Genomic DNA, 10,085 nt, shown 5'->3' with positions numbered 1-10,085 from the left:
GCAGAAGTGTGTATCTTCTGGGGAAAGGCTATTGCAGAATTGCAAAAGTGTTGCGGGGCCCCTTGGATCAGGAGCGCAGAATGATACTGTGGTAGGGGGCTGGATTGTTCCCCCTCCCTCGAAGCCTTGCTCATGCTGAACGGTGTCAGTGAATACTATCTCTTTGCCCAGTCTATCCATGCTCCTCTCTCTCTCTCTCGCTCTCACTCTCTCTCCCCGCTGGGGCATTCTGTGCATCCTCACACTGCAGAGAAGGAAACACAGAACCAGGAGAGGCTCCGCAGGCCAGCGTGGAGGGGCCTGCAAACCGGAGGGTTCTGCATTCTTGCTTTACGTGCTGAAGCATCATGTCCCCTAATCTGAAGCAGAAGGCGGTGGAAAGCACAGGAGCTGGAAGGAAAAAGCCTTCCGCTGAATAAAGTCCCATTCAGTGTTTGTTTACAAGAAGAGCTGTTAACACACAGCCCTGGTTTAAATGCACAGAAGACAAATCAAGATTTGCTTGGGGCTCTGTAACCTTCTAGGGAGAAGAGGAGGTGGTGGTCCCTCCTTGCAGTCCCCTTGGCCAGACCTCCCACAGATATGTGGTGCCTTTAGATACGATTCCACCTGGAATCTGCTCAGAATCCAAGCTGTTGGCGTGGGCAGTGGCACATGTCCCTGCCTGGAATTTTTGGGTACAAACAAATTTGACCAGGAATATGGTTAACACCACATATTTTGGACAACCGGAGTCACAAGGAATGTTAAAACCTTCAGCTTAGGTTGCCGCTTGTGGCCCGTCTAACAGTCGGCCTGGGTTTTGGGGGTTGGTTGCTTGCCTGAGCAGTACAGAAAGTGGACACAGTGCTTGGTGGGTTAGACTGCAATATTCCACTGTGACTTGGGCTTCGTCCACACAAAGTGTGGGTGAGCTTCAGACTCCGGGGCGAGGAGAGGGATCATTCTCCGTCCCCCATGCTTTTCTGTGTTAAAAGCTTCCTGCAAGCCCTTCTTCCCGAAGTACTCAGGATCTACTTGCAAGGAGTTTGGGGTCTTGTTTGTTGTGCACAAACAAAATGAGTTCTAATTAGTTCATCTGACTGAGATGGTATAATTTAGTATCCTGCAATAGCAGGGGGTTGGACCTGATGGCCTTCTGGCCCTTTCCAACTCTAGTATCCTATAATTCTAAATGACACGCCAATTTACTAACTTATTCCCACCTAATTTTATTCCAAGTGTAGACCCTGCCTGAAGAAACCACACTACAGTGGTAGAATAACTCTAGTACTTCAAACGAAGGTGAGAAATACCACCTTTGCATGCTTCCTTCTGCTAAATCACCACTCCACACAGGTAGAAAACACATTTCCCCTTGCATTAATTCCACAAAACACTGTGATTCTCATGTTAATCCTATCCTTTCACCTTCCTCTTCTGACTCTTCTCCATCTACAAGCCATCTCAGTTCACACAGAGGTTTCAGGATATGACCTAGCCAAAGCTCAGGCCCTGACCATTTTCAAAGCCAGAGTTAAGCGTGCGATAGCCACTGGAGTGAAAACCCGCTTAAACGGCTGTGTTACATCCACAAATACTGACCTGGCCTCCAATTTTTCAGACATGAATCGTTTGGATGGAGCGGCAATCGTTTAAAGGAGAGCTGTTCTTCCTGGTGGGAAAACACCTGCAGAAATTCACCTCATCCTGAACTTGAGGATTGCTGATGGCAAGGTGTGAAGAGACCAGGTAGGAGTGAGCATGGGTAGGGGAACTGGCACAACTAGTTGTAAGAATCTACATATTTAAGGATAATATATTTAAGGATGCTTAAGGATCTAGTACACCCAAGGAGCTGATAACTGATGTCAAAGTTCCAGGGTGTGGGTCACTTCTGCTCACTAGTTGGACGTATGTCTGCGTTTGTTAAAACTGTGTTTTGTGCACTGTCATGAACTCATTCATGGGACTGGTCATTTTTTTTTAACCACCATGTTGTTCTAGTTATCCCAATTTGTATGGACTGTACTTTGGGTGTCAGTGTGCTGTAGCAAAACCCATCTCTCTAAACAAGTGAACAACCAGTCTACAGGCCAACAAGATGATAGTGACTCAAAAAGAAAAAAAAAACAGGCTGATGCAGAATCTGTAGGTCATATTCATAGAAATCTGAACTCCCTTGAATCCATTGTGGATTTCACTGGCTGCGTGTGTGGGGAAGCAGGCAGCAGGATGCTAAATGCCAGCCATTGTGTAGAAAACAATGCCTCTCCTTCCATATTATCCCTCAGTAATGCACTATTAATCTATAGCATTAACAAAAGAGGGAGGGGAATGTTTGCATCTGGATGCCCGTCCTTCCTTTACTTTCTGCCTCCTCCTTTTCTTTCCTGTAAGTTTAGCCTGCCCCCATGTAAATAGGCCTGAGGAGAGGGCAGGGATTGGCCACACTCGCTGCTGATGTCGCAAAGGACCGAAGTCTCCCTAGTGATCTTGATACAGGGAGACCAGAGTGCCATTTCTTCGTCTCTCGATTAATAGTCCCAACCTCCCACCCCAAATCTCTCTCTGATACTTAATCCATGTCAAACTCCTGAAAGGAAGCCCTGCTGTACTTGAGGGCACCCTTGCTTCTTTTGCTGAGCGGGGCCCCAGTGGCTCCAAAATCCTGTCCTGGCACCACCAGTAAAGGAAATTTTGTAGGGGCGAACAGTGTGTGTGTGTGTGTGTGTGTGTGTGTGTGTGTGTGTGAGAGAGAGAGAGAGAGAGAGAGAGAGAGAGAGAGAGAGAGAGAGAGACGGCAGGGTGTATTTCAGGCTTTCAACATTCTTCCTGCCTCTCCTACCATTGATTCTTGGACAACCTCTCCAAACCAGCAAAAGATGTTAGCAAATGTTTGAGGACAGAAGTTGACTAGGGAATGATATTGTCATTGCTTTTGCACTGGGGATCAGTCCTACAGTGAAAAGCATTCTGTTTCCTGCAGCTCAGAGGTCAACCGGACGCTTCCGGGATGACTTCAGACCAGGTGTGCTTCCCTTCTTGTTTGCACAGAGCATCTGGTGCCTGGGGGCAGACTGGGCCTGTGCGTGGAGGTTCTACCGCTGCCGTTCTGACAGTAGCGAACAGAACTCAGTAAGAACTGAAACACTGCCAACCGAGATCCCATCCAATCAGCCACCCCATTCCCTGCAGCCAGCCAACCTCATGCCTTCCAGATGTTCTGGGCTCTAGCTCCGCCTGTGCTTGGCTGTGCATTCTGGGGCATTACCCAACACATCTGGATGGTACCTACCTTATTGGTCCTCCTAACCTTTGTTTGTACCTGGCCCACTGCAGGGACATGCCGGCGCTTCTCATAATTCAGCTTTCCTGGCTTAGGAGACCTTAATAGGCTGTGAAATGGTTTCCAAAACCTCCCCACTCCTTTTTTTTGAAGGGCACAATCCGATAGCCCTTTAGCCAGGCAGAAGCCCTACAACTCCCAGCATGCCCCGGGCAACCAGGCAGGTGAAGCAGCAGCTCACGGGGGGCCCTTGACGAGCGACCCCACTGGCCGCTGTCCAGGCGCAACTGCTGAACTCCGGGGGCTTGTGCTGCCTTGGATTCCTCCTGGATCAGCTGGCCTTTGGCCCACACGGGCTTCCTCTCCTGCCAGCCCAACCAAATCCTCCACGTTTTTTTCCCCTGAAGTCAAATGCCCTCCCCCATCCCCTCTTTCCAAACCGCCAGTCTTACGGCCTGCTAAAGACACGCGGTCCCTGCCGCGCATAACTAAGTGCACACGTGTAAGTTATCTCCCCCGCCCCACGTAGCGTAGGCCCGAGTCCTGGCGCTTTTCGGACCTCCCGCCGCCCCCGCGCCCTGCATTCGCCGCATCTCCAGCCATCCCAGGCGCTCGGGATCCCTGGCGCGGCGCCGGCTGGCCGGGTGCGGTGGCGGGTTGCCGCCCCCGGAGCGCAGGCAGCGCACCGAGTGGTGGGCGGCCGGGGGGAGGGCGCGCGTGCCGCAAAGGAACCGCCGGGGGCGAAAGCCCGGCGCCCCCGGAATCGGCGCCCAGGGGCATCCCCAGGATGATCCGCAGACCGGGCGGTGCGGAGAGCCAAGCGGCTGCAGACGCGCGGGTCGTCTTTCCGGGCGGGCGGGCGGGCGGGCTCTGGCTCAGGGCGGAGCGGGGGAGGAAAGCGCAGAGGCAGCGCGGGGTTGCGCGGATCCGGAGCCAGCCCCCGTCCCGTCCCGTCCAGCCCGGCGCTGCCTGCCCCAGGGGCCACACCGCCCGTCCCTCGGCCAGTGGCTGCGGGTGATGGGGGCTGCGCCGCGGGAAGGCTGGTCCGCGCTCCATCCCGACGAGGCGCCGCTCTTCCAGGGCTCGGGGGACGCGGCGCCCCCGCTCCTCCGGCCGTGCGCGCCCGGAGGAGGGCTCCGCGGCCGGCTTACCTTGCAGCTCCTGCCTGCCTGCGCCCGCGGCGCCCCAGAGGGGCAGGAGCAGCAGGAGGGCGCAGGAGCTCCGGAGGCGCGCCCGCCGCTCCATCGCTGCTTCGAGGCGGTGGGGGGCGGCCGAGCGGGGGTCCCCGAGGAAGGGGGCGGCGCTGCTGGGACAAAGGGCAGCGGCGGAGGCGCCTGGGTCTCTTTGAACGGCGCGGCCAAAGCGCTGCCCGTCCTCCGGCGTCCCTCCCCTTCCAGGATCCGAGCCAGCCCATCGAGGCCGGCCCGGGGGGAGCGCGCGCGCAGGCGAGGGGGGCGCGCAGGACGGGGGCACCGGGGGGCGGCGCGCGGGCGGGGGCGCGGGTCGCGCTTGCGAAAGCGGAGCCCGACTACAGGACCTCGCTCCCTCCCCCCCAGCTCCGCCGCGAAGCGGGGCGCCTGTCCCTTTAAGCGCCGCTTGGAGCCGAGCGTTTCCATTGCATCTGATGTGGCTTCCCCCCCCCACCACCCGCACCATCTGAGGGGAGAAGCAGCAGTTGGTGGAATTTTCCGCCCGGCCCGGGATCACTCTTAAAGGGGCAGGAGCCCTCGGGGGGCGGGGGGAGAAGAGAGCCTTTGAGCACGGGCCATCGAGTCCAGGCGACGGGGGGCCCTCTGGAGAATGGGGGCTGCAGCGCCCATAATCCCTGGCCCACAAGCTGTGCTGGCTGGAGCCGACACTCCGCTGCCCCAGTATCCTGATTCCACGGGGGGGGCGGGCGTCTGTCTGGTTGGCCAGCCCAACGCTAGGAAGGGAGGCCACTGGCCACAGCTCTGGTCAGCCAGGAGGGCAATAGGCGTGTCAATCCAGGGTCTCGGTGTGCCTCCAATTGAGAATAGCTCATGAAGTCACAAGATGTTAACATCATGTGTGAACAGGCGGGTAAGTGACACAGCGTAATGTTAAGATGAGCTGGATCAGGCCTGACTGTGGCCAAGCAGCCAGATGGGTTCAGGGGCTCATGAACAGGACACAAAGGCAACCAAGCACCCGCTGTTCATTTTCCCACCAATAGCAGTTTGGAGACAGAGATCCCTGAAGGTGTAGGGTTCCATTCAGCAGTAGCTAAATTTAGGGAGTAGCTTTGGGTGGACCTCTCCTTTCTGGCCTTTGTGCCTGGGGCATATCTCCAAATAAAGACCATGTAGCACAGCTAGCCCTCTCTTGCACACCTGCCAAATACTTAAATATATTCCACTAATCATAATTTTCATTTTTTACTACCCAGTAGCTGACACATGTCAGTTGGGTTCACAGAAAATACACATCACAATACAGGATAATTTAATCTCTCATGCAGCATTTAGAACAATTTAGGGCACAATCCCTAAATGCACAATCCCAAGTGCATCTTCAGAAAGAAAAATGACCTAGAATTCCCAGAATACATCAATTCTGAACGAGGCAGATAATGCCACTATTATCTCCCAGTACTGGGAGTGCAATTAAATCCCAGAATGAATGGATGAATGAATGATTCGGCATGCACAAAGCAGTAGAGAAGGAAGCTTCCGAAGCATGTACAGAGTGCCTTTTCCTCTGCCACTCTGAGCTGGCTCAAATGTGAATACATTTCCTCCACTGAAACGATTTCTATAGCTTGCATAGGCTGGCTTAAATGTGCACGCTGAATTGTGTACACAGGCCGCGCGTAAATCTCGTGCTAGGAGCAGTCGGTTTGGCAGCACCTTGGCCTGCCACTGGAGGGAACAACCAACCGGGGACATGGCTGGCCTTTGCTCCAGAGGCGACAGCGCCAAGGTCCCACACAGCTACTGCGAAGGGACCTGCTACGGAAACCCCACCAGACCCCAAGGGAGCTCTGTCTTGCCCAGGGTTCCATGCCAGGTCGGCCGCGAGGGGTGGCGTGTCTTGCCCCTAACGCGGGACAAGCTTCGCATGGCTCTCCCACGGAGCGTGGTGTTTGGTTGGCGTTTCCCTCCCTTCTGCGGTCGGTCGGCAGAGCGGCTCTGTTCCACCGCATCCCTCGTCTGGATTCTCCGGGATTGCACGGCTTCCAAGATGACCTAATTGTTTTCTTCCCAGACTTGGGTTGGCTCCCGGGAGCTGAAGGGATGGGTGTGTGTGTGCTTTGGGGGGCGCAGGGCAGTTGCTGCTCCTGCTTCTTTGCGGTCTGGCTCGGTTTCCCCTCTCCACCCAGCGAGTGCCGGGATTACATGGCGTCCTAATTTGGGGCTAACCCATGAAAAGGCAGAGGGAAACCCTTTCCATTTTGCAGAATGCCAGCTCTGTTTCCTGGGAAGAAATCTCCCGCAAGGCCCTTTTGTCTGTGGCCAGAAAGCTGCTCTTCAGTTTTCACTTCTAAACCCACAGCCAGCTTGAGAAAGTCCTAAATATCCTCCATATGTATTAATGGAGATGAGGCGCAACAGACTAGAGAAATTACAGCTTTGCGACACCTTAGCGACAGCTACGGATAGCGATTCTCTCTCTTTTTGCTTTTGCACAGCATAAACAAACTTGGTTAGTCTTTCAGGTTAGCCATGGTGTTATTTTTATGGCATTTTTTCTTGAATTTTGATTGATTTTGTATTTAAATACAAATATTTTGTTTTCGTGCACTGCCTTGAGAAGGTTGCACTCTCAAAAGCAGCCGAAAATGTTTAAAATAAATCATATATTTCAACATCACATTTTTGGCATGGGCCAGTCAAGAGACTGTATACCATAGTGCTACAAGGAGACTCAGCGCTCTCTTCCCATTCGTTTGCCTGAAATTAACATTTCAAGATAGACTGCCTCTGCATACAGAGGCTTCACCCAATTATTCAGGTGCATTATTAATTATTAGGGTGAAATTAATTATTGACTTTGCCTCTCCCATGTCCAGCACATCTTGCCGCCATGAGTTTCATCATCTAACTCCATGCGGTGTCAAAAAGAATTTTAAGTTGTTTTGCTTGGTTTTGAGCCAGGGTTCCAGTCCTAGGAGGGGCATCTGACTCCCACTCGGCAGTTTTATCACATGCTGTATGCCGCTGCTCCCAGCAAATTAGTAAAATCAACTTCAAAGGTTTTTGGATTGTTTAGTTATAAGATTTATATCCTGCCTTTCTCCTACAAAGGGCTCAAGGCAGCTGATAGCATTCTCCTCCGCCATCTTATCCCCACAACAACAACCCTGTGAGGTAGGTTGGGCTGAGTCTGTGACTGGCTCAAAGTCACCCAGTTGGCTCCATGGCTAAGCGGGGACCAGATCCTAGGTCACTCTCTATAAGGGAAAATATTGGGAGGAAAACATGTTAGAACACATTTGATCACCTGTGAAAGTTCAGTCTCCAGGCCCACAATTCAGTTGACATTTATCTTGCTGTTAAGCTCCACTAAGATCCATTATTTATTATTTATGCTTTCAGTACTGTTACTATTTCTCAAGGCTGCTTTTCCACCAGGAAGACATCCAGACTTTATGTGATAAACAATATAACATTCAAAAAGGTTGTATCATTTAAAAAAAATGCCTACATCAAGTAGAAGAGCAACAGAAACAGGATCAAAGCTGTTTGTTTCAGAAGTAAATATGCATATAACTGTGTTACATTTGATAGGATGACATTTAAACAAAATAACAATTTCTAACCACCCTCTTTATTTTAGGCTGCACATCTCTAGCTTTGTTCTGCTGTGGACTAGTGACATGCAAGACTAGATTACGATTTATTGCATTTTTATCTCAGCCTTCTTTCAAGGAGCTTGCACTGGCATATATCATTTGTGGATTGGGCTCAAAGTGTATGAATAGCCCCAGGGTCTCTTACCTTCATTTAATTCTCACAACAACCCTGCAAAGTAGGTTAGGCCAAAAGAGGGGAGAGATCGGCCCAAATTTACCCAGCCAGATAAATGGCTGGGGAGGGGGTGATTAGAATAGCAGTCCATTGACCAGCCGCAGGCTAGGATAACGAAACAAGAACTGAGGAGGGCGGTTGTGTAACGTGAAAACAAACGAGACGGAAAGCAGTCTTGGGAGTCTGGAAAATGTTCTTGAGGGACGCCAGCCTTCCTGTGCCTTGGGGACCTCTGCTCTGCTTCTCTCCCTACATCTGGGAAAAGACAAGGAGCTGCAACGCAGGGGGAGAGCGGATTCCCGAAATGCCGCGGCCAAAGCAAACCTTTCCTGCCGGCATGTGAGAACTCCCTCCACTTTTGTGTCCCGGGGGTTAGCAGACTATTTCGGATCCTCGGAAAGGCACGTGCACTCCCCCGAAAGCGCGTTTCCGCGCTCTTTGCACGCCTTGCCCGGGAGGCAGCTGTTGGTGGCGGGGAAGGTCCCACGAGGTGGTCCAGGACGGGTGTCCCTAAGCAGTGGCCATGCCCTCGGCTGCCGCCCAGCTGTGGTCAGCCTTTGTTTGTGCTTTGTTTCTCGGTCCGCCATAACAACAGGGCCTCGCCCCGCCTTGTGTCCAGGTGGCCTTTCCACGGCCTCGCCTTCTGCCAGGCCACAAGCACCACTGGCATCAGGCTATTGCGGTCAGATGAGGCCCCAGCCAAATCTTTAATGAGAAGGGTTCCTTCCGTAATGCACGGCTGGGGGAGAGGAGAGTTGAGGAATGTTCCATTTCCTGGATTCCCCCAAAATTACAGAGTGAGCGGGTTTCATTTTTTCCCCCCACTCGCGTCCAGGAGTCTTGTTTTCTTTCCATGGCAACCTGTTTTGGAGACAAGGGCATGGGCCAGGTTTGAGTCTTGACCTTCCAAAGGGCCATCAGCTTCTAGCAAGAAATGCAGCAAAGAAACCAAAGGAACGGACATGAGAAAGGGGCCACGGAAAATACGAAGCTGATTTTGTGTTCTGGTTTGTTTTGTTTGCACAAATGACTTTATTTGCAGTATACGGACAGCAAAAACGGCTTGTTGGAATGCCATCTGGTCCATATGGGCTTCTTGGGGAAACAAACAGGAACGACGGACGTGAAGGCACAGCCAGTGTTTGGAGGGGAACTGCCTCCACACAGTTCCATATTCTTGAATTTTAGGGTTCGAAGGGACTTCTGAGGTCATCTAGTCCAACCCTTTGGCAATGGACAGCATCCCTTTTACCCATAGCCAGCCTTTCTCCTGCAAAGAACAGCACCTGCCGTTTCCTAAGGCACTCTATTCTGCTGCTTGACCAGCCCACACTGCTAGGAAGTTCTGATGTTTCTCCAAAACCTGTGATCCCACAATTTCCAATGTGCCCCTGCTGGGGCATTGGAAAACGTTCCTTCTCCATCTTCTATGCATCAGTCCTTTCAGATCAGAGCTGCTGAGCCTCGAAACAAGCCACCAACTTGACATGTGCATGGTGGGCATGTCGTGAGCGGAGCCGGCTGGAGCCGGAGGTCAGACTAGATGGCCCGAGAGACCCCTTCTGACTCGCTCTGTTTCTATATTTCTAACTTGGCTTTCAACCGCTGAGCCTTCCCCTAAGGGGCATATCTCTTCCCCCCTCTCCCAAGCACCAATTTTTGGGTAGTTTTTCAACTTTGACACATTCCCCACCCCTTCTAAGGCGTCATTATTGGCAGTAAGTGTTTAGACTGAAATCCTTTTGCGTTTGGTTTCGCCCGTCACTGGCATGGAGCCCTTGAGATTGTCTCTGCATCAGGTGAGGCCCCTGAGCTGACAAAGGGTTCAA

Source organism: Varanus komodoensis, unplaced genomic scaffold, assembly GCF_004798865.1.
Source record: "Varanus komodoensis strain SLA01 unplaced genomic scaffold, ASM479886v1 scaffold55, whole genome shotgun sequence".
NCBI lineage: Eukaryota > Metazoa > Chordata > Lepidosauria > Squamata > Varanidae > Varanus > Varanus komodoensis.
Note: the sequence above shows the minus strand (reverse complement) of the source record.